We start from the raw sequence: 25,348 nt of genomic DNA on the forward strand, positions 1-25,348 counted from the left end.
AAGGCAAAGTCCTTGCCCTCAAGAAACTTGTGTCCTACTTAAATGAGTAAGCTCATTCTGTTCCTTTTCCTTTTTTTCATTATTATAAGAATATCTATTACTGCATCAGATATTTTTATTCTTCTTTAATCCACGTCCTTTGTTTTTGTTTTTGTTTTTTTCTTCCTCCTTTCTATCTGTTTTTTTGTTTTGTAACTTCCCAGGCAGGAGATATTTTTTCATTAAAATGCTCTATAAAATTCCTAACAAAAAGCTACAAAGAGAAGGAAACACACACAGAGGGGACAGTACATATACAATTGGAAAAAGCCTTAGAGAAGATTTAAAGCTCTTCACCATGTAAATGTCTAAGCTTTATTAGAAATCTTACTAATTTAGATTACTGAATGAAACCCTTTATGAATTATTTACAGATTTGAATATTTAAAGAAATGAAGTTTAATTTATCTCAAGTACAAGTACAGTAATTCAGACAGGGCTAATAAAATTTGGCCTAGTGAACATCCTATGAGACTTAGTTTTAATGTATTAATAGAAGATGACTTGAAATTAGCTTATCAATAACAAGGGTATAAACAAAACATTTTAGAAAGCATCTGAAAACTATTCTCTAATGTAGGTTCAAAATTAGTATTTCCATATTTTTTACATTACCACTTTTTTACTTCAAACCACTTTTTACAAACAACAGCAGAAAGGTAAATTTTAGCCAATTTCTGCCCCAAATTATAGCAAGTTCTAAAGAAGTATGATCAGATTGAAATAACCTTATAAATGAACTTGACAATTAACCATGACCTAGAAGGAAAAGCAGATAGTGCTGTTTAAGCTGCTCAATAAAATTTAAGCTAAACTCCAAATTTACAAGCAAATAAATACTTCCCAGAACATCTGATGGATAGCCCAGTGTTTAAATATCCCTGTTAACTGTTTAAAGTTTTTATTTCTTTGTTATCTGCCATGTTGGGTGTTATTAACCTACTCACAGATACTTATGCTAATTCATTAGCTCCCTAAGGGTGGGCAGGGCAGATTTATAATCATAAAGCACTGATGCATGGCCTCTGGGTCAGGGACAAATAAATCTGTTAGTATAATTGCATGTTGCTTTTCGTGCCGCTATCTCCCTGCTGGGAAACATGTTAAAATATTTAAGGTTTACTATCCAGTGTGATTGCGGTTTTATAATTAAAGTCTGGGAGAGGAGGAAAGAGTTGCAAAATCTAGTATTTTGTTTCAATAGGACTATTTCCTTGAATCAGTAAACTTTTGAAGACAGAGAGTCAATAAAAATAAAAGTTCTGGTGAAGAAGTGCTGATAGAATCCTTTTAGAAATCACTATAACAGCCATTTGAAGAAATATAATTCAATTAAGACGGAGCTAGAAAGACAAGGGTCTCTGTGTGTATCACAAAGATCTTGATTATCACCAGTGCTAAAATAAACTAAACTCTGATGGGACAACTGTTTTTACATATTTCCATTTTATCTAAATACCAGATGGCCATTGAGGGAGAATTTAGTTTGTTCTTAGTTAGAACACTATTTTGAGCTGAACTATCTGGTTGGTAGGTACGCCAACTATTGCCTCATCCATTCCTCTACCCCTCACACGGCCTTTGCCATTAACCCTCTTCTCTTACCCCCATCTCTTTGACTAAAAAAATCTGGCCAAGAAGTGGGGAGTTGGGAGAAGTGTGTGTGTTGGGGTGAACATCTGGATTTTATCACCTGATATGTCAGGATTTGCAAAATCTACTCAATTTTAAATCTTAATGTTGCTCTGCAGACTTGTGCCTCATGGTACAAATAATACATAACCTTCCATTCACCAAGTTTAGTAAGTTTAGGGTATAAACATGTTATATGAGGCCTTAGGGCTCTCCAAGGAAGTAAAGCCCATAAATAAGGACAACTTGCTCCTGGACATGAATCTAGCAAGCGAGAATATTTTCATTACATACATAATTATATAAATGACTTGATTTAAATCTACTCTATTATTTGGTTTCAATGAAAAGCACATGCGTAACAGCAGCCTGGAAGAGAAACTGGAGCTTTTAGATGGATGTTATTGTATGTGCAGCGTGCCCAGGAGAGATCTAGCTCAGTCAGCCTCATGTGGCAGGAAAACCGCAAACAGTTATGAAGGCCACACACTCCAGCACTGACTGAGCTTCCAGTGCTGCTGGAAGAGGAGCAAATCATCCTTAGCAAGACCCTATTTGAGATGAACAAGAGGCTGTGTGGAGGATCTAATAGAATGAATTTGTGGTTTGCAATTGGCTAGTCAATTCGCAACATAAGTAAATCCAATATGTGTGACTGTTTAGAAAAGCAATTAAGTGCAGCTAAATCTTTCTTGGTTAATTAAGTGGTTTTCATCTGGAGGTGTGGTTGGAAGAAGAGGGCTCCTGGAAACTAGGATCAGAAAGAAGTGTTTAGTGTGAAAGAATCAGTTCCAGATGATTTTGTTTATATGTCTTGTGTTTAAATCCAGACTATTAAGTCTAGACACTGGAAATTAAACTACAGGTCAGCAAAAACAGAACACCCAAGTGAAAAAAAGCTGTCCATTCATCGTTGGCTTTATTTAAAATGTACAATTTGCTTCACTCAGATCTATGTTTTGTAATTCTCTTCTTCATAACAAAACCCTTTCTGATGATACGAGCCATTGAAAAAGAAAAACCAAAAGTAATAATAATACAAAATTAAATGCTTAACCTTAATATGTCTTTCCTGACCACTGCAAAGCTCAGGGAGTTGAAAGGCTATGGGAAAAATTGAGAGCCTGAGACAGAGGCCAGAGCACAGTGTGCCAGCAACTTGCTACCCAAGTACCCATCAATCAGTCAAATCCCCGAGCCACAGTTTCCTCATCGCTGCAAAAGTACACAAGTATTTCAGTGGTAATGAACTACACAAGCATTTGTAGTTGATATACTAATAAAAACTGCAATAATAAATACCACTTTTATGAATGGCAAATCAAAAAATCTCCTTAATTTGGCATCACTGCAAATGGCTCTTGATAGTGAACCAGTTTTGTAGCCATGATAGCCATACAGTTGCAAAATCATCAATCCAGAATTACTACACATATCTCAGCTCCAGCAGGGAAAGGACCATTGTCTTATGTCTGCGGTTGTTCCCACTGCCTCTGCTCAAAAAGTGAATGAAGAGATAATCTCCCTTTCAAAAATAAAACCACCAAAAACCAACATGAGAAGAATTACCAACTAGGATCTATTTGCACAGGAAAAAAGGTGGCTCCCACCTGAAAATAACATGATGGCAAAGACACCAACTACATAAAGTACATTTGGATTATCTCCAGTTTTCTAGATACTGAGGCACAGAGAGGATAAATAACTTGCGTAATGTCACACAGCTGATCAGCCTGGCTCTGGACCCCACGTTCTTAATCATGACATTGTAGCTGTCGCATCTTATTCTGCATGAAAAGGAAAATTTTGAAACAGAAAAGTCTAAATCAAAAAGTTTTAATCTGTAATAAAAGAAAACAAGCTATAAGAATTTGCCAGAGGTGTGAAAATTTTCTTCTGTGTAAAGGAAAGCTTCATGCCAGATACCTTCAACTCAACATTAATATCTAACATATTTCCACATAAAAAATGAACACTGTCATGGTAATTACGCTCTGAAATTAGATTTTTAAAACAACTTGAAAGCAGGTCTATCCTCAGATGTTAATCTGCTAAAATACAATGATGCACTATATTTGCTTTTGCAAATAAACCACGCTAAAGCAAGCATTTAAGGGCAAAAAAATGTTGCCAGGAATTAGGCAGAAAACAAGCTCCTAACTACATGTATTAATCTAATGTTAATAGGCCAAACAAACACAATCCCAAATCAAGAAACAAAACCAATATAAAAGAGAAAGATGGTATTTTATACCAGAAGACATCACCTCAAGTTTTCCATGCTGCTTTCAAACCTCATCTCTGTCCAAACCAAAAGTATGTAGAAACGCCTTTATTTCTTCTGTTCAAGAATTCAACATCTGCCACAAGCTCATTGCTGGGACAAAGGGAGAAGCATTCTCTTACTACCCAAGCTACCTGCTGAGGCTGAATTCTACTTCGGGTTAGGACTGGGTGGTGTGGTAGTTTGGAGCTGCTATGTACCCTAGAAAAGGCCATGTTCTTTTAATCCATTCCTGTGGATGCAGACCTATTGTGGGTGGGACATTTTGGTTGGGTTATTTCAATTGAGATGTGACCCAGCCCATTCAAGATGAGTCATAATCCTTTTACTGGAGTCCCTTATTAGAAGATAAAAGACAGAAAGGCCCAGAAGTTCATATAGAAAAAGCCCTCAGAGAAGCTGAGAGACCTTTGAAGAAAGCCACTGAAGCCAGAATCTAAAAGCAGCAAAATCTGGGAGAGAAGGACCAGCAGGCACTGGCCATGTGCCTTCCCATGTGATGAAGCCAGCAGCCTTTCATCAGAGAAGGTATCCTCCTGTTGATGCCTTAATTTGGACGTTTTCATGGCCTTAGAATTGCAACTTGCCAGCTAATAAATCCCCACTGTTAAAAGCCAGTTCATTTCTGGTACATTGCATCTCAGCAGCTTTAGCAAACTGAAACAGGTAGGAACCATTTTAATTCTTCCCAGGGATGCGTAGGTAGGTGGTGGGCTATGGTATTGCCTCAGACGTCATCATTTCCCCAACATCCTTACCATGTGTGGGAGAAATGAATCACAACACATCCCTTCTTCCAACCCCAATGAAGCATGACCATGTACGTGCTGGCTACTTCTTAGGCCTGAATCTGTACTCAGAAGGAGGACCCATGCTTTGAGAGCTGCTTGCCCTCCCATGTCTAGACTATATTTTAGGCTGAGGGGCATGAGGACTTATAGAATCACAAAGACTACCTACCAATGAAGCACATAGAAAACTAGCAAGGTGAGAATGGGAAATTCCCAAACCACGGCAACATTAGATAGATATCTCAGGTCCTCTTCTTTTCCTTTTCCCCTCCATTCTGAGAGCTCAATGAAAAATATTCACTTTATCTCTTTATGGAAAATAAGAGAGAAGATTCCATAACAAGTGAATATAACTCTCAAAGAAGGAGAAAGAAAAGCAGAATCTAATATTGATCAGTTCCAATTATGCTTTTTGGTGATTTAGTCGAAATACACCTGAGCATTTCTGCAGCAATCTGTAAGAAACTTCATAAATGCATCCATTTCAAAATCATGGGCTTTTAATTATTAGATCTCTGACACATCCCTTATTCATTCTCATTTGTCTTTGGAAAATGACATCCAAAATGATGAAAAGCTTCAGGTTACAGGAACAAGAGAAAAGAATGCCCCTGTATTCCCTTCCCCTAACAACCTAGGAATCAATACCAAGGATAGTACTCCTCATGAAAAGGTAAAATCCTTACCTGGAAATTGATTAAAACCCTAATCAGAAAGCAACAAAAGAAAGTACAATGGTGGGATTGAATGGGAAGGGAACAATTATGTTTAAATTAAAAAAAGCAGAGTCCTAATTAGTGACAAATCTGAGTGAAGAATTATTTTAATGGCATGTGCCTTTTATCACTTTCAAATGCACAGAGGAAGCAGAACAAGTTACAACTTTGATAGATAATGAAACAAAGATAAGAATTTATGTGTAATTGGTACATTTTATGCTGTTGTTTATATTTATCTCCTAGTTTAAAAAATATTCATTTAAGTTATTAATTGTCAACCATAAATTTTAATTCTATTCTTGGACTAATTATCACAAATTTCAAGTAAGTGGGCTCTAAAACAATAAGGCTTTACTGGCTCAATTACAAATATAGCTGAAGGGTTTCATAAAGGGATTTAAAAAAAGATAAATTAATCCTATATATAAAAACACTGGAACACAGTAAAACAAACATAGTAGGTCTATATGTAATGAATATGGAAAGATATCCAAGACATTTTAGTAAGAAGAAATCAGGACATTGCAGGTACATATGCAATATGATGCTAGTTACCAAAAAACATAAAACAATTCTCTATTTTTCTGTGCGCATCTGTGTGTGTATAGTCTTGAAGGTCACATACCAAAATGCTATCACTGGTTACCTCCGGGAAGGAAGGCAGAGCAGGCAGGAAGAGAGGAAATACGGATTGAGTGCAGTGATTAATAAGATTCTTGTTTCGTATGGTATGTTTTAATTTTTTTTAAAGTGGTTGTGTTTAAATATTATTTTTGCAGTTAAAAACTCATCTTAAAATTTCAGATTATACCTCAGTGTAACTAATCACAAGTAGTGACTGCTGAGTGTTGAAGAAGATAAAAGTATTAGAAAAGGACTATACTACATCCTACAGAGGTTCCTAAAGTGTAAGACTCCATTCTTATGCAATCTTACGAGATACAGCTTGCAGGCACAACTTCCCCAAAAGAAATCAAGTGTAATGATTGGCAAATTGATCTTAGCTTAAGTCATTAATACCAGAGGGATATTTAGATAGGATCACACTAAAATAAGAACTGGTCTAAGCTCCAAACACATTTAATTTGACCATTTTTTGCAATTAAAAACAGGAGAAGAAATAACTATCATTCCTGTTTTACAGGTTTGCCAAAAAACTGCTATTACATCATTGAAGCAACAGTTATTGAAAGTTATAAAAAGACTTCTGGTAATGGTGAAGTAGCTCCTATCATACCAACTCTTTCACAAATAATAACTGTAATCTATGGATAAAGTATTAAAAAACACCACTTGAAAGTGTAGGAGAATGACAAAAAGCAGGCAGAAACCAGATAGGTGTCAACAATTGAAATAAAGGAGCAACAATAAGTGAATTTCTTGTTTTATGGCATTTTTGGCTGAAAGAAAGTCTGAGCCATCTGGGGAAACCAAAACTTAAGACAGAAACTTGTAGCTTACTAAAAAAGAAACAGTAGAAAGTGAGAGGAAAAATCCCAAAGAGGACCACAGAGAGTGAACTCGAAATTTAGTGCATACACTATGTTTGAATTTCTGGCTGATGCCTGAATTTTTATGCGTCATATAGATGCTAAGCAGCCCAACTAATTCCGAAAGAACGGAATAGAGATTTCAGTTCTTGCCTTCCACAGGGATGACAAAGTTGGGGGCATGATTTCAGATAAGTAAATACTCTGCTAAAACAAAGTCAACACTCTTGAGAGAAAAATAACAGAATCTAAAGTCTTCCAATGTATTAAAAATGTTCAGAAAAAATCTGAAATTGCTAAACATAAGAAAGAGGAAAAGATAACCCATGTTTATGAAAATCAGCAATGAATGCAGAAAAACCCACAATAATGCAGAGATTAGAATAACCAAATAAGGATTTTCTTAATCAGCTCTCATAACTATGCTCAATGAAAAAAAAGGAAAATATGCTTGGAATAAGTGAACAAATAAGAAATCTCAGCAGATAATTTGTTTAAAACAAACAAACAAAAAGAACCAAACGGAAATTCTAGAATTGAAAGACGCAAAATCTGTGAAGTCAAAGATAAACTGAGGCATTTAAAAACTTTTGTTAAAAGTTTATTTGGTGGACAATTTCCTGGAAACATATGAACAACCTAGACTGACCAGAGAAGAAACAGAAGACCTCAATCAACCCATCACAAGCAAAGAGATCCAATCAGTCATCAAAAAGCTTCCCACAAATAAATGCCCAGGGCCAGATGGCTTCACAGGAATTCTACCAAACTTTCCAGAAAGAACTGACACCAATCTTACTCAAATTCTTTCAAAACATTGAAGAAAATGGAACACTACCTAATTCATTTTATCAAGCTAACATCAATCTGATACCAAACCAGGCAAAGATGCTACAAAAAAGGAAAACTACCGGCCAATCTCCCTAATGAATATAGATGCAAAAATCCTCAACAAACTACTTGCAAATCGAATCCAAAGACACGTTAAAAAAATCATACACCATGACCAAGTGGGGTTCATTCCAGGCATGCAAGGATGGTTCAACATAAGAAAATCAATCAATGTATTACAACACATTAACAAATCAAAAGGGAAAAATCAAATGATCATCTCAATAGATGCTGAAAAAGCATTTGACAAAATCCAACATCCCTTTTTGATAAAAACACTTCAAAAGGTAGGAATTGAAGGAAACTTCCTCAATATTATAAAGAGCATATATGAAAAACCCACAGCCAGCATAATACTCAAAGGTGAGAGACTGAACGCCTTCCCTCCAAGATCAGGAACAAGACAAGGATGCCCGCTATCACCACTGTTATTCAACATTGTGCTGGAAGTGCTAGCCAGGGCAATCCAGCAAGACAAAGAAATAAAAGGCATCCAAATTGGAAAGGAAGAAGTAAAACTGTCATTGTTTGCAGATGATATGATCTTATATCTGGAAAACCCTGAGAAATCGACGATACAGCTACTAGAGCTAATAAACAAATTTAGCAAAGTAGTGGGATACAAGATTAATGCACATAAGTCAGTAATGTTTCTATATGCTAGAAATGAACAAACTGAAGAGACACTCAAGAAAAAGATACCATTTTCAATAGCAACTAAAAAAAATCAAGTACCTAGGAATAAACTTAACCAAAGATGTAAAAGACCTATACAAAGAAAACTACATAACTCTACTAAAAGAAATAGAAGGGGACCTTAAAAGATGGAAAAATATTCCATGTTCATGGATAGGAAGGCTAAATGTCATTAAGATGTCAATTCTACCCAAACTCATCTACAGATTCAATGCAATCCCAATCAAAATGCCAACAACCTACTTTGCAGACTTGGAAAAGCTAGTTATCAAATTTATTTGGAAAGGGAAGATGCCTCGAATTGCTAAAGACACTCTAAAAAAGAAAAACAAGTGGGAGGACTCACACTCTCTGACTTTGAAGCTTACTATAAAGCCACAGTTGTCAAAACAGCATGGTACTGGCACAAAGATAGACATATACATCAATGGAATTGGATTGAGAACTCAGAGACAGACCCCCAGATCTATGGCCGACTGATCTTTGATAAGGCCCCCAAAGTCACTGAACTGGGTCATAATGGTCTTTTCAACAAATGGGGCTGGGAGAGTTGGATATCCATATCCAAAAGAATGAAAGAGGACCCCTACCTCACCCCCTACACAAAAATTAACTCAAAATGGACCAAAGATCTCAATATAAAAGAAAGTACCATAAAACTCCTAGAAGATAATGTAGGGAAACATCTTCAAGACCTTGTATTAGGCAGCCTCTTCCTAGACTTTACACCCAAAGCACAAGCAACAAAAGAAAAAATAGATAAATGGGAACTCCTCAAGCTTAGAAGTTTCTGTACCTCAAAGGAATTTCTCAAAAAAGTAAAGAGACAGCCAACTCAATGGGAAAAAAATTTTGGAAACCATGTATCTGACAAAAGACTGATATCTTGCATATATAAAGAAATCTTACAACTCAATGATGATAGTACAGACAGCCTGTGATGGTTAGGTTCATGTGTCAATTTGGCCAGGTGACCCAGCTGTCTGGTAAAGCAAACACTGGCCTAACAATTGCTGTGAGGACGTTTGAGGCTGGTTGATAAACCAACAGGCTGGTTTATCGGATCATCAGTCAATTGACTGCAGCTGTGACTGATGACTCATCAAAGGGTGTGCCTTCCACAATGAGAGAATGCAATTGGCTGGATTTGATCCAATTAATCAGTTGAAGACTTATAAGCAAGATAGATAGAGGACCTTCACTTCTTCTTCGGCTGCCCAGTGAAGCATTTCCTGAGGAGTTCGTCGAAGTTGCCAGTTCGTTTCCTGAGGAGTTCATCGGACATCTTCCTTGGAGTTGACAGTTTGTTGATGGCTCTACAGAATTTGGACTCCTGCATACTCACAGTTGCATGAGTCACTTTTACAATTTGATAATCAGAGACACCTCTCATTGATTCTGTTTCCCTAGAGAACCCTAACTAATACACAGCCCAATTATAAAATGGGCAAAAGATATGAAAAGACACTTCTCTGAAGAGGAAATACAAATGGCCAAGAAACACATGAAAAAATGTTCAGCTTCACTAGCTATTAGAGAGATGCAAATTAAGACCACAATGAGATACCATCTCATACCAATTAGAATGGCTGCTATTAAACAAACAGGAAACTACAAATGCTGGAGGGGATGTGGAGAAATTGGAACTCTTATTCATTGTTGGTGGGACTGTATAATGGTTCAGCCACTCTGGAAGTCAGTCTGGCAGTTCCTTAGAAAACTAGATATAGAGATACCCTTCGATCCAGCGATTGCACTTCTCGGTATATACCCGGAAGATCAGAAAGCAGTGACATGAACAGATATCTGCACGCCAATGTTCATAGCAGCATTGTTCACAATTGCCAAGAGATGGAAACAACCCAAATGTCCTTCAACAGATGAGTGGATAAATAAAATGTGGTATATACACACGATGGAATACTACGCGGCAGTAAGAAGGAACGATGTCATGAAACATATGACAACACAGATGAACCTTGAAGACATAATGCTGAGAGAAATAAGCCAGGCACAAAAAGAGAAATATTATATGCTATCACTAACATGAACTTTGAAAAATGTAAAACAAATGGTTTATAATATAGAATGTAGGGGAACTAGCGATAGAGAGCAATTAAGGAAGGGGGAACAATAATCCAAGAAGAACAGATAAGCTATCATGGGTAGCTTATACCCATTGCATGCCCAGGAATGACTATGGTCTGTTAATTTCTGATGGGTATAGTAGAAACAAGTTCACAGAAATGTTGCTATATTAGGTTACTTTCTTGGGGTAGAGGAGGAACATGTTGGAAGTAAAGTAGTTATCTTAGGAAAAAAAAAAAGTTTATTTGGGCAAGAAATGATTCAGTAATAGGGTAGAGCCAAACTGAAGGTAGTAAGGAGCTCCACCAAAGGAGGGGGAGGGGAAAACTTACATAGGGCAAATGCAGAAGCAAGCAAGGAAATGTTCTGATTGGTTAATATTAAGTTTCAATTTTACATAGGGGGAGTCTTACAAAACGAGGAGCAGATATACATTGATTATTACGGTATGCTTGTCTATTCTGATAAACGATCTCTATTGGACTAAAACAGGTCTATCACCAGGTATTGCTTATCTGAAATTCTCTAGAGTGCATTCCATTGTTCCATATTCTCAGAAAGCACCTGCAGATCAACTGTTTTTGATTCTGGAAAATCCATTCTCAGAAAAGGGATGTTGACAGCAATGCTTAATGGAGGCAGCCATTTTATTTTACCATTAAGTAAAATAAAGTAAAAAAAAAAAATCCACCGGATAGATTAACTGGAGGTTGAAAATGACGTGGAAAAAAAAAAAGTCAGTGAAACTATCTGTGCCGGTTTGGATGCATTGTGGCCCCCCAAACACCATTATTTTTGATGCAATCTTATGGAGGCAGATGTATTAGTGTTGATTAGATCGGAATTCTTTGATTGAGTGTTTCCATGGAGATGTGACTCAATCAACTGTGAGTGAAATGTTTGATTGGATAATTTCCATGGAGGTGTTACCCTGCCCATTCAGGGTGGGTGTTAATTGGATCACTGGAGTCATATAAAGGAGTTCATAGACGGAAAGGCCTCAGAGCAACTGAGAGTGACATTTTGGAAGAGCTGTAGCTAAGAGAGGACAAAATGCCCCAAAAGCAACATTTGGAGAATGTCATTTTGAAACACAACCTGGGAGCAACCAGATGCCAGCCACATGCCTTCCCAGCTAACAGAGGTTTTCCAGATGCCAATGGTCTCTCTCCAGTGAAGGTGCCCTATGGTTGATGCCTTACCTTGGACACTTTGTGGCCTTAAGACTGTAACTTTGTAACCAAATAAACCCCCTTTACAAAAGCCAATCCATTTCTGGTACTTTGTATTCTGGCAGCATTAGCAAATAGGAACACTATCCAATCTGAAGAACAAAGAGGATAAGGCTGACAGAAAAAAAAAAAAAAAAAAAAAAAAACCAAACCACAAAGGTTCAGGGACATGTGAGAAAACATCAACAGGTCTAATATATGTATAATTGGAGTCCCAGAAAGAATAGAAACAGAGAAAATGGAGCAGAATTATTTGAAAAAATAGTGATCAAAACTTTCCTACATTTGATGAAAATCATAAAAATACATATTCAAGAACTTCAGCAAATTACAAATAAGATAAATAAAAATAAAACCTACCTAGGTGTGCCAGTTTGAATGTATTATGTCCCCCAAAATGCCATTATCTTTGATGCAATCTTGTGTGGGCAGATGTGCTAGTGTTGATTAGACTGTAATTCTTTGATTGAGTGTTTCCATGGAAATGTGACCCACCCAACTGTAGGTGATAACTCTGGTTAATTTCCATAGAGGTGTGGCCCTGCCCCAACAGCATGGGCCTTGATTAGCTTACTAGAGCACTATATAAACTCAGACAGAAGGAGTGAGCTTGCTACAGCCAGGAGGGGCACTTTCAAGAACACACAGGAGCTGAGAGAGGAGACAGAGATTACAGAGACGTTTTGGAGATGGCCTTTGAAAGCAGTCTTTTGCTACTGAGAAGCTAAGAGAAGACAAACACCCCAAGAGCAACTGAGAGTGACATTTTTAAGAGAAGCTGCAGCTAAGAGAGGACTAAACGCCCCAAAAGCAACATTTTAGAGAATGCCATTTTGAAATGCAACCTGGGAGCAAAGGAAGAAGACACCAGCCACATGCCTTCCCAGAAAACAGAGGTGTTCCTGATGCCATCGGCCATTCTTCTGTGAAGGTACTCTATTGTTGACACCTTAGCTTGAACACATTTATGGACTTAAGACTGTAACTTTGTAACCAAATAAACCTCTTTATAAAAGCCAACTCATTTCTGGTATTTTGCATTCCGGCAGCATTAGCAAACTGGGACAAAGGGAAAATGTTGAAGTTAGCCAGAGAAAAACATCACATTAAATACAGGAAATAATGACACAAATAATCGCTGAATTCTCACCAGCACTATGGAGGAGAGAAGATAGAGGAACAACATTTTTAAAGTGCTGTAAGTAGAACACCCAAGATGATCAAGTCTTAATCCTGGAACCTATGAATGTGTTAGTATACATGGCAAAGTGGAATTAAGGTTACAGATGGTATAGAGTTGCTGATCAATTACCATGAGATGGGAAGATTATCCTGCACTATTCAGCTGATCCTGATTTATCACAAGTGTCCTTATAAATGGGAGGAGAAGGCAGAAGAGAGAACCAGAAAGAAGGTATGATAAGGACTTGATGAAGATGGTGGCTTTGACAATGGAGGAATGAATCCACAAGTCAGGGAATGCAAGTAGTTTCTGGAAAAGGCAAAGAAAAGAATTTTCCCCTAGAAATTCCAAAAGGAACACAGCCCTTCCAACATCTTGAATTCAGCCTAGTGAGACCCACTTTGGACCTCTGACCTCCAGAAATGTAAAATAATAAATTTGTATTGTTTTAAGCCACTGAGAGTATAGTAATTTTTTATAACAACAATAGGAAACTAATACGTATGCTACAAGAAAAAAAAACTGTCAACACAGAATTCTCTATCAAACAAAAATACACTTCATGAATAAAGGCAAAATAAAGATATTTTCATGTAAAAGAAAACTAACAAAATTCATTGCCAGCAGACCTGTACTACAAGAAGTGCTAATGGAGATTCTTCAAACTGAAGAAAAATGATACCAGAGGGAAACAGAATTTCATGAAAGAATGAAGAAAATGGTAAATAAATGGGCAAACATAAAAGAATATAATTCTTTAAATTATATATGACTACCATACATAAATATATAATGTGTGTAGGTATTTTTTCAATTGTGGGGTGAGGTTTTTAAATTATGTAGAGATATGACATCAACAAGTTTCTACATTTTACATGAAATGGCAAACCATTAATTCTAAGTGGACTGTGAAAATCTAAGTATGTATACTGTAATTCATAGAGAAACTACTAAAAAGAATGCAAAGAGGTATATCTAAAGGCCAAAAGATAAAATCCAATAAAATACTACTAACACAAAAGAATGCAAGAAAGAAGAAACAAAAACAAAAATAGATGAGATAAATAGAAAATAAATACTAACATAGTAGTTCTAAAAGTTATAATAGCCATAGTAAAGTAAACAGCATTTTAAAAAATACAGAATATTATAAGACAAACAAAAGATTGGCAATAATAGTCCAACCAAAGGAACAAGATAAAAATTCAGAAACCATCAGTGGAGAAGACCAGACATTGTATATACCAGACAAAGTCTTTAAGTAAATGACCTACAATATGCTCAAAGAGATAAAGAAAGACATGAGAAAGAACTAAGGATATAAGGAAAATGATGGATGAACAATATAATAAGATCAATAAAGAAACAGAAATTTTAAAAAGGAATCAAACAGAAATACTGGAGTTGAAGACTACAATAACCAAATTGAAAAATTCCCTAGAGGGTTTCAACACAGATTGGAGCTGGCAGAAGAAAGAATCACTGAACCCAAAGACATGACCATAGACAAAATTAATGCTGAGGAGCCAAAAAAAAAAATGGGTGAAAAAATGTGAACAGAGCCTGAGACCCCGGAGACAGCATCAAATGTACCAATATAAGCATTATTAGAGTCTCAAAAGGAGAACAATGAGAAAAAGGAGCAAAAGTAATAATCAAAGAAATAATGTTGGAAAACTTCCTAACTTTAAGAAAAGAATATACACATTTAAGAAGATCAGTGAACCCCGGTAGAATAAACATGAAGAGAATAGTGGCCAGAAACATAGTAGTCAAACTAGGGAATGCTGAGGATAAAGAGAAGGTTTTTCAAAGTTGCAAGAGAAAAGCAAATTTTTATGTACAGGGGAGTCCCAATTAGATTAAATGCCAATTACATGTCAGAAACAATGGCGGTAAGAAAGCAGTGGGACAAAATATTTAAAGTACTGAAAGAAAACAATTGCCAACAAAGATTTTATATCCAGAGAGACTCTCTTTCAAAAAGGAAGGAGACAAACAAAAGCTGAGGGAGTTCACCACCACTAGACCTTGCCAAAAAGTAATGTCAAAGGAAGTCTTTCAAACTAAAAGGAAGGAACACCACACAATGGATCAAAGCAGTATAAAGCAATAAAGATCTCTGATAAAGGTAACTATTGGGCAATTATAAATACCAATACTACTGTATTCTATTTTTTGGTATGTAACTCCACATTTTACTTCTTACAGGATCTAAAATGCAAATGCATACAAAGTAATGATAAATCAACAGTTTGGGACATAAAATGTATGACATTATAATTTGAAACAAGTAAAACAATAAGGTATCTCAAAACCACATGAGATACCATTTCATACCCACTAGAATGGCTACTATTTTTTTTTAAATGGTATTTTCAGGTGTTGGAGAGGATGTGAACAAATAAGGCCCCTTGTTCGTTATTGGTAGGAATGTAAAATGGTGCAGTCGCTGTGGAAAACAGTTCAGCATTTCCTCAGAAAGTTAAGTATAGAGTTACCAAATGACCTAGCAATCCTTAAGGTCTGTATCCAAAAGAATTAAAAGCAGGGACTCCAACAGATATTTAAACCCCCAATGTACAGAGTGGCATTATTCACAATTGCCCAAAAATGGAAGCAACCGTAGTGTCCATTAACAGATGAATGGTTAAAGCTAATGTGATACGTCCAGCCAATGGAATATTATTCAACCAATGAAAAAGAATGAAGTTTTCATACATGAGACAAAATGGATGAACTCTGAAGACATCATGTTGAGTAAAATAAGCCATGTAGATACGGGAAAATATTTATGATCTTGTTGCTATGAAATAATTAGAATAAACAAATTTATCGAGTCAGAAACTAGAATATAAGTTACCAGGGGCTGGGGTAGCAATAGAGAATGGAGAGTTTATGCTTCATTGGTACAGTGTTTCTGTTTAGGGTGATGCAAAAATTTTGGTAATGGACATTAGAAACAGCACAACACTGTGAATGTACTAACATCAATGAATTTTATATTAGATTCTGGTTAAAAGTGGAAATTTTACTAGAATAAAAATTTTTTTAAAAAAAACCATAGAACTCTACAACACAAACAGGGAACCCTAATGTAAACTACGGAATATAGTTAATAGTATAATCATAATAATTTTGGTTCATCAAATGTAACAAAGTTACTATACAAATGCAACATGTTAATAACAGGGAATACTGTGTGGGGTTGGGGTGTTATTTAGGACTCTGTACATTCTGCATGATTTTTCTGTAAACCTGCAACTTATCAATAAAAAAAATTAATGCAGAACCTCTCTTATAAAATCTCTAGTGCACCTTTCCCTTCCTGTTGATATTTTCAGTGTCAAATGAAAAACTAATCTTCTTTTCTTTACAGCTTCAAAATTAGTTCAAATAAAATTCCTATATATCACCAATGTTCAGTAAAATATACCTCTGCAGCAGCCTCTTCAAAGTGTCATCATAAAACAAGCAGAACACACACACTTTTTTTTTTTAAACTTTGAGATGATACAAACTTTCTTACTGTAAATCATGTGAGGCATCTATTATTTGAGTCATTCAAACATTCCCTCCACCCACAAGTACTACTTATTAGTCTATTGTTATCTCAGTTTCTCTCTTAGAAGACAAAAGAGAAAGGAATGAATTGACTTACTGACTCAAATACCACAAAAAGGGACCCTGATGCCCTCAATTCCAGTATTCCCTATGACAGTCATTGTTCTTTTTTTTTTTCCTTTGGTCATAGTTCATTTCTAAGGACAACAATAAAAGAACTCTTTCTTAGCTGGTTCTCTATACCGTGCATCCAAGATGCTCTCTTGCCTCTAATATTTAATCCACTTTGGTCTTGAGACTGTGTAAAGCCCATACATCTTTCAAGGTCACATTCAAGCCCACTGCATTATCATTTCACTCATTCCATTCAATATGTATTGCACACAAATTGTATATGTCAGGCTTACGTTAGTTTCAACATAACTAAAACATTGACCTCAAAAGGGAAAGCATTTAAGTGAATAGGCAATTAAAATACAGTAAGATATGGTCCTTAATTAAACAGAGAGAAAATGAAAACACCAATGGAATTTCAAGGGTGGCATGTAACCCAAACTGGGGAGCCCAGGGAAAGCTTCCCAGAAAAGGTATAACCTTGATGGATTGTGGCAAAGAGTGGAAGGGAGACAATTGAGGCACAGAGCAAGAGTTATAGGAATTATCTTGATAACAGAAAACATGGCTAGACTGGAGAACTTCAGTATGGCAGGAGCACAAAGTATAAAATGAGGAGACATCAAAGAGGTTGGATAAGTAAGCAGGGAATAGATTATGAAGGCCCTTGCATTTATGCCAAGCTAAGGATTTTGAACTTTATTATAAGGCAATGGGGAGTAATTAAAGAGTTTAAAGAAGAGAAGAAATTCAATCCACTTGCAGTACTATGGTGCATTAGATGAAAGATGAAGACAAGACTGGACAGCACCAAAACCAGTTAGGAGGCTGTTCTGGTTTGCTAATGCTGCCATTATGCAAAATACCAGAAATGGATTGGCTTTTATAAAGGGAGTTTATCTGATTACAAAGTCATAGTCCTAAGGCCATAAAAGTGTCCAAACAAAGGCATCAACAGTAGGCTACCTTCACAGAAGAATACCAATGGCATCCGGAAAACCTCTGTCAGCTGGGAAGGCACAGGCACATGTCTGGCATGTGCTCTGGGGTTCTGGTTTCTAAATGGCTTTCTCCCAGGACATTTCTCTCTAGGCATCTGGGGGTGTGCTCTTAGTTTCTCCCTGGCAAACTCCAGTCTAGCAAAACTCTACTTTCAATGGCCGTCTCCAAAATGACTCTCTTCGCTGCAGCTGCATTGAGTTTCTTCTGTTTGTCAGCTCTTTTATAAGGCTCCAGTGATTTAATTAAGACCCACCCTGAATGGGTGGGGTAACACCCCCATGGAATTATCCAAAGGTCTTGCCCACAGTTGATTAAGCCACATCTCCATGGAAACACTCAATCAATAGGTTCCAACCTAATCAACACTAATACATCTGCCCCCCACAAGATTGCATCAAAGAACATGGTGTTTTGGGGGACATAATACGTCCAAATGGCACAGAGGCTGATGCAATGATCCATACAATGGTGGCCTGAACTAAGGTGCTGGCAATGGGGATGGAGAGAAGTACTTGGATTCAAGAGAGAACAAGGAGGTAGAACTGACCAGACTTATTAAGTGACTGTGGAGACAAGGGAAAAGGAAACATCAAGGATGACTTTCAGGTTTCCTCTATTCAGGAAATATTCACAAATATTTACTGTGTACCTAGTATGTACCATGGGTCTGGGTTTCAGGCATAAACCAGTGAAGTAAAGAATGCTCATGGCATGTATATTCTAACTGGAGAAGATTGATAATATGCAAATAAAATCCTCCAGGAATTCTCCCCTGATCATTCTGGCCAATACTGATTATTGCCTTCTTATATGTGCCAGATTTCACTATTCATTCTGGAACTAGACAGCATAGAGTAGTCATATCATACACATTCAGATGGATGTAATGGACTCAGCTGGAAGTCTTAACAACATTTATAGTAAAAAGGTGATGAAGCCAATCAAGTCTCAAACAGGTCATTCATGTTGATCTGATAGAAAAAATGCCTGAATGATTTAAAGGATATTTTCCAGTTTCTGGTAAAGAAATAAAATACTGTTTGTACCTTTTGGACAATTAAAGGAATTTTCAAGGTAATTTTGACTATACTTTTTTTCAGTATACTTTATACTTTTGTGTATAATAATTTAAAACCCAATTTATTCTCCAGCCTACCCTAAGTAGACCCCCTGTATTCTTTGCTCTGTTCTCTGTCTAACACAGGTAAATAAGTAAAACTACTTGTGCAAGTTTCCAAGTAGCTTTAGGCTCCTGGAAGGTAAAAGCTGTGCCTTACAAGTCTTCACAACTCCCCTGGACTCTAGCAGAGTACTGAAGTGCTCAATTAGAGAGTAGTCAAGTGCTTAATAAAGACCAACTGAGTAGAAATTGATGAGGCTTAGTATTGGGGACTGAATCAAGTCCTCCATAGAGATAGACCTAACCTCTAGTCCTGTGGTTGTGAACCCATTTGTAAACAGGATCTTTGAAGATGTTATTAGTTAGGGTGTGACCAATCTGAATGGGCTTTAATCCAATGTGCCTGAAGTTTTTATTAGCAAAGAAAATTGGACACGGAAGCAAGGAACCAGAGGAGGAGACAAAAAGAGACAGATTGCCATACGACAGAGAAGAGATTGGGCCAAACTCTACAGACTTCGGAGAAAACATAGCCTGCCGCTACCTTGATGTTGGACTTGTTTAAGCCAACTTATTCTGCGATATCTGTCAAAGTAGCCCTAGCAAACTAAGAAACTCAGTGTATAACCTTATTGGAAACTCTGGTCTCCAATGCAAAAGCAAAAACAAAAACAAACAAACTGAGGGATGTTAGCAATGGAACAAGGAGATGAAATCTACGGTCTCATGAAAGAAAAGAACTTAATAAACACTTTGCACAAAATCCTAAATGTTGATACTAATTTTAAATTATCTTTGTCAGCATAGAATGTGATCTCTAATGACTCATAGTAGAGCAATTTAATGCCCAAATGATCACAAAAGAATGGAGAGGTAGAAAGGGAAGAGAAGCTCAAATAAGGAAAATCAATTTGTAGGGGCTAAGTGGCCTTAATTACAGAACATGTTGTGGCAATTTTTTAAAAAAATTTATTAATAGATTTTATTTGTTTTTAGCTGTTTTTAAGTTTACAGAAAATAGGGCAGACAGTAGGACAGTAGAGTTCTCATATGCTCTTTGTCTCACCTACCCACATTTTTCCATATTATTAACAACTTGCATTAGTGTGATACATTTGTTAACAATTGAAGAACCAATATTGATGTGGTATTACATTATAATTTACATTAGGGTTCACTCTTTGTGCTGTGTAAGTCTATGAATTTTGACAAATGCATAATGTCATATATCCACCATTACATTATCATGGAGAGTAGTTTCACTGCCCTAAAAGTCCTCTGTGCTACACCACTTATCCCTCCTGTAATATCCACCACCCAAACCACTTTGGGGCAATTTCGAACATCAGTACTGCAAATGAAAACTCAATGGCAAGTATCCCTAAATCTATCTTTTATTTCTTTCATCAACTTTTAAGTTAATGCCCTAGGGGAAGCTTACCTTTGTTGGAAAAGTCCTTAAACAAAACTGGAGGAGTTCGAAGGAAAAAAGTGGAAACTAATGTAGAGAACAAGATTCCTAAGGACTCTTTTCTTCTTATCACACAAAGGGGGAAACCTTTAAAATGCTTAAACTTACTGTCCAAATTTAGTGTATTCTTTTGTTAGACAATACACAGAAAAGCCCCAACATTTTATTTCTTTATCTTGTTCACTGTCTATTTCCCCCTCTGGAATGTGACTTACACTAAGGACAGGGACTTTTTTTCTTCCGTTGTTCACTTATATCTTCAATATCTAGAATAATTTCTGACAGATAGGAGGTGTTCAATAGTAGTTGCTAAATGAATAAAAGAATCAAAGCTTAGATGGCTAAACAATCCATTTGTGGATTACATATTTACTTTCAACAGGATAATTAGTATGCATGGAATAGAAAGACATCTATCACCAATGCAAATAGGTTAACCACTTGTTTGATGAGGAACAAACTATAAAACAACAGAATCCACTGAAAGGAAAATGTGAGACATTTAACTCCTGTGACCTTAGCTTTGACAAAGGAGAAATGCCATCCATATCTGTCAGGGTTCTCTAGAGAAACAGAACCAATAGGAGATTATACATATTTATATAAAGAGATTTATTTTAAGGAATTGATTCAAGCAAGTGTGGGGATTGGCAAGTTCAAAATTCCTAGAGCAGCTCGGCAGGCTGGAAACTCAAACAGGAGATGATTTTAAAATCTTCAGTCTGAAATCTGTAGGGCAGGCTGGCAGGCTAGAAACTCAGGCAGGAAACCTTAGTTTTTGCTCTTAAAGTCCTCAACTGATTGGATGAGGCCCACCCACACTGTGGAAGTTAATTTCCTTTACCTCAAGTCAACTGATTGTGGATGCTAATCCCATCTACAAAATGCCTCCACAGCAACATTTAGGCTAATGTTTGACCAAACAACTGGACACTATAACCTAGCCAATTCAACACATAAAATTAACCATCACGCTAAGTAAAATCAGTTGGTTTCCACCTGGGAAGTGTGTATTTTACCCTTAAAATCTGAAGTCAAAACCTAAGACCCTAAGGGCCTTAAGTGCCAAATGGATAACTGCATATGAGCTGCAAAAGAAGATAATTATATCTTACCAGCTATAAGCACAGTTAGATATAAGACTATTTTCTTCTTTTCCTAGCTTCTATTTTTTTTTTAATTATTAGTGTGCCAGCTCAGAGCTGAATACATATTTCCCCTTTCTAGAAAAAAATTAAATTAGATGTACATCTCTCAAGTTGGCCCAAGTGCTAAACTGAGCTTTTGGGTTTTTGAAGAAATTCCTTCAAATTACACAGAGCAAAATCTCCAAACCAGTAACACAGCTGGTCTTGCTTACATCTCAGATAAATCAAAACTATGAGCAACTCCTTTACCGGGTCCCAAGTTCAAACAAACAAAAAAATTCACAAAACACATTTGCACAAAAGTCACAATTTGGCATTTGTTAGGAAAATTTTGAAAAACATGGAAATAAGTCAAAAGGATGATTGCATGTCCTTTCAATGTCATACTGGACTATTGTTTAAAGAGGCCCACTCAAGGATTCTTTATTTCCTGTAGTCTATGGGTTAACTTAGGGTTCATTGTTTGTGTTGTGCAGTTCCACGGATTTTTTTTTTTTCACTTTTTATTCTAGTAACATTACATACAACCTAATATTTCCCTTTAACTACATTCAAATATATAATCCATTGCTGTTAATTACATTCACAACGTTGTGCTATCATCACCATCATCCATTACTGAAACTTTCCCATCATCTCAAAGAGAAACTCTGTACATTTTAAACTTTAACTCACAGAGCCTCAAGTTTGGAAAAGGAGGCCAGGCTCATTGGTGCTGTTGTGTGGCTGACCAGATTGGCCATCCCTGTACACACCTTATAGGGAAGGTCTCTGAGATTTGATACCAGCTATTTTATAGAATATCTTACCTTGGATATTCTAGTGGAAAATGGGAATGCCATGGTATTATTGCACAGTGCACAGAAACATCCATACATCACAAAAGGGCAAAGAACACTGCTGTTGCTACTAGGGCAATGGACGTACCTATTTCCGCTGTGTATCTGCCCACAGCAGCACCAGAAACAAGACAGCTATGGTCACAAGGGAAGGACTTGAGTGTCAGGACTTGGAAGTTGCTCAGTTCCACCCTATAGACATATATGGTTTGGCTATCTTATCACAGAAGGATGCCATGGAGACAGGGGCATTCGTATTAACATTCAAGGCAAAATGTTTATAAAAAGATGTGCTCCATTTGCAAAGGGTCTGGTACCCAGGGACACTGTGAATCATACCATGACTGCGGAAATCCATAAAGGAAGAAGCTGGAACCCTGAAAAGGATCATGTCTATCTGTATTACACCATCTACCCCTGAGCAGATCACACACCTGCCTGGCATTTCTAAAACAGCCATGATCTTCACTGGAGTGGATGTCACCAAAGAGCCAGTCCCTGTGCTTACCACCATGCACTACAACATGGGCAGCATTCCCACAAACTACAAAGGGCAGCTTCTGAGGCATGTGAACAGCTAAGATCAAGTCATGCCCAGGCTGCAATGCCTGTGAAGAGACCATCTGCACTTCAATCCACAGAACCAAACAGCTTGGTGCAAGTTCACTCCTGGACCTGGTTGTCTTTGGTCGTGCGTGCTTCCTGAGCATTGCAGAGTCTTGTAGACCCAGAAATAAAGTTCCCCTGATTAAAGCAAATGCTGGGGAAAAATCTGTCATGAATCTAGACAAACTGAGATATTCTGATGAAGCATAAGAACACAGGAACTACTCAGCATGCAAAAGTCATTGCAAAACCATGCTGCAGTGTCCACCTGGGAAGTCTGCTGCAGGAAGGCTCTGAGAAAATCAGCCAGCTTTATGGGGACTTAAAGCATCTGAAGATATTTGACAGATGAATGGTCTGGAACACTGACCTGGTGGAGAGCCTGGAGCTGCAGAACCTGATGTTGTGTGCACTCCAGACCATCTATGGAGCAGAGGCCTGGAAGGTGTCATGCAGTATTCAGGCCAGAGATTTCAAGGTGTGGATCGACGAGTATGATTTCTCTAAGCCCGATGAAGGGCAACAGAAGAAATTATTTAATGACCATTGGAGAAAGCACACCCTTTCTTATGCTGACATCACAACTGGAGAGGTCCCTCTGGATTACAGACCCATAATCAAAAACACTTCGAAGGAGGCCAACCTGCTATTCGCCACTACTGATGAAACCTCATGTTTATAGAAACAGCTTCTGTTATTATGTATAACAGCTCGTGGCATGTGTTCATAATATAACTGTCTTTTTAAAGTTCTGTATTCCAGTGAATGAGGAATAGTGTTCAAATAGAGATTGCCTACCCAGTGGTCAGTAGCTTGCCAGTGATCCAGAGGCCAAAAGAATTAAGCTTAACTTTGGTCCCTTGCTTCATTCTTGTGAAATGATAAAAGTGGGCACAATTCTTAAATAAAACATAAATGAACAACAACAACAACAACAAACCATATACTCTGAGTACTGGCCCCAGCACAACTGCTGTGTGATTTGTCGTTTTTTTAGGCCATTTCCTGTCTGCCCCTCACCTGGACCTGCCCAGTCCTGAAAGACTAGACAGATTCTCCTGATCTTGACATGGTGTATGGATCTGTGGCATTGTCCCTCTGTAGAATAAAGATTGCTCAGGCCTACCTGGCAAAAATAATAATAAAAATATATGTAAAATAATAACCCAAGGATTATTTTTATAGTTTAGGACAATATACCTTTGTTTGACTTGTTATCTATTAACTTATAGATTTTCGTCCATAGAGATGTAAATGACTTTTGTGTAGTAGAAAAGAGAACCCCAAAGATTACAGTTTTATTGCCTTATAGGACATTAATCAGTTTACTAATCTTACAACCTTATTCCAGCATTCTGTCAATGCCTACATAAACTTCATCTCTGGAATCCTCTTGGAATCAGCTTTACCATCCTGCTGATTTCCTCATTCACTAGGCAAATAGGTTTACAACACACTCACTTTGTATTTGTACAAGAATCACGTTTTTACCTTTTTGAAAAATAGACTTTGATACCTTAAAATTTTTATAAGTTTTCTTCTAAGATGCTGTTCCAGTTTGCTAATGCTGCTGCTTTGCAAAACACAAGAAATGGATTGGCTTTTATAAAAGGGTTTTATTTGGTTATAAAGTTACAGTCTTAAGGCCATGAAGTGTCCAAGGTAAGGAATCAACAACAGGGTACCTTCACTGGAGGATGGCCGATGGCATCCGAAAACCTCTGTTAATTGGGAGGGCATGTGGCTGGCGTCTGCTTGCTCACAGGTTGCGTTTCAAAATGGCATTCTCCAAAATGTCAGCTCTCAATGGTCATCTTCCAAAATGTCTGTCTTAGCTGCAGCTCTGAGGTCTTTCAATTTGGGAGCTTCTATAAGATTCCAGTGAACTAATCAAGGCCCACGCTCAATGGGCAGCATCACATCTCCATGGAAACAGAGGTCACACCCTAACCAAAGGTGTCACTCACAGTTGAGTGGGTCACATTTCCATAGAAACAATCAAAGGATTCCAACCTAATCAACACTAATACCTCTGCCCCCACAAGGTTGCATCAAAGAATATGGCGTGTTGGGGGATACAATACATCCAACCAGCACAGATGCCTATAGAATATAGCAAAGGTAATTTGATATTGCTGTATCATTGGCAACAAAAGAATATAAATAAATTGTAATATTCATTTTTAAGGGGCTGATTATTGATCCTATAGTGCTAAAATTGAGTTATTTATTTTAAAAATCTAGTAAATTACAAATTATCACTGACCATTAGTATTCTTTAGAGCACACTATTTTACCCCTAAAGCTGTACATTACTATTTTATTATTAGAGTATCCAAAAGAAATACTAGAAGAAAGCATGAACTGCTGCTAAATGCTGCATCTACCTGTTTTCCTCTTGATGTAGCTTTAAACCTGTATATCCTACAGAATACTGCA

The 25,348-nt window shown here is 37.0% G+C and overlaps 1 protein-coding gene and 1 pseudogene across 3 annotated transcripts in view; one reads left to right on the forward strand and one right to left on the reverse strand.

The window, feature by feature from the left end:
- SMYD3 (SET and MYND domain containing 3) overlaps nucleotides 1-25,348 on the reverse strand; it is an 839,570-nt gene that overhangs the window by 341,629 nt on the left and 472,593 nt on the right. The gene's annotated exons all lie outside the window — the stretch shown is intronic.
- LOC119526982 lies at nucleotides 14,935-23,591 on the forward strand (annotated as a pseudogene).

Source organism: Choloepus didactylus, chromosome 2, assembly GCF_015220235.1.
Source record: "Choloepus didactylus isolate mChoDid1 chromosome 2, mChoDid1.pri, whole genome shotgun sequence".
Classification (NCBI taxonomy): domain Eukaryota; kingdom Metazoa; phylum Chordata; class Mammalia; order Pilosa; family Megalonychidae; genus Choloepus; species Choloepus didactylus.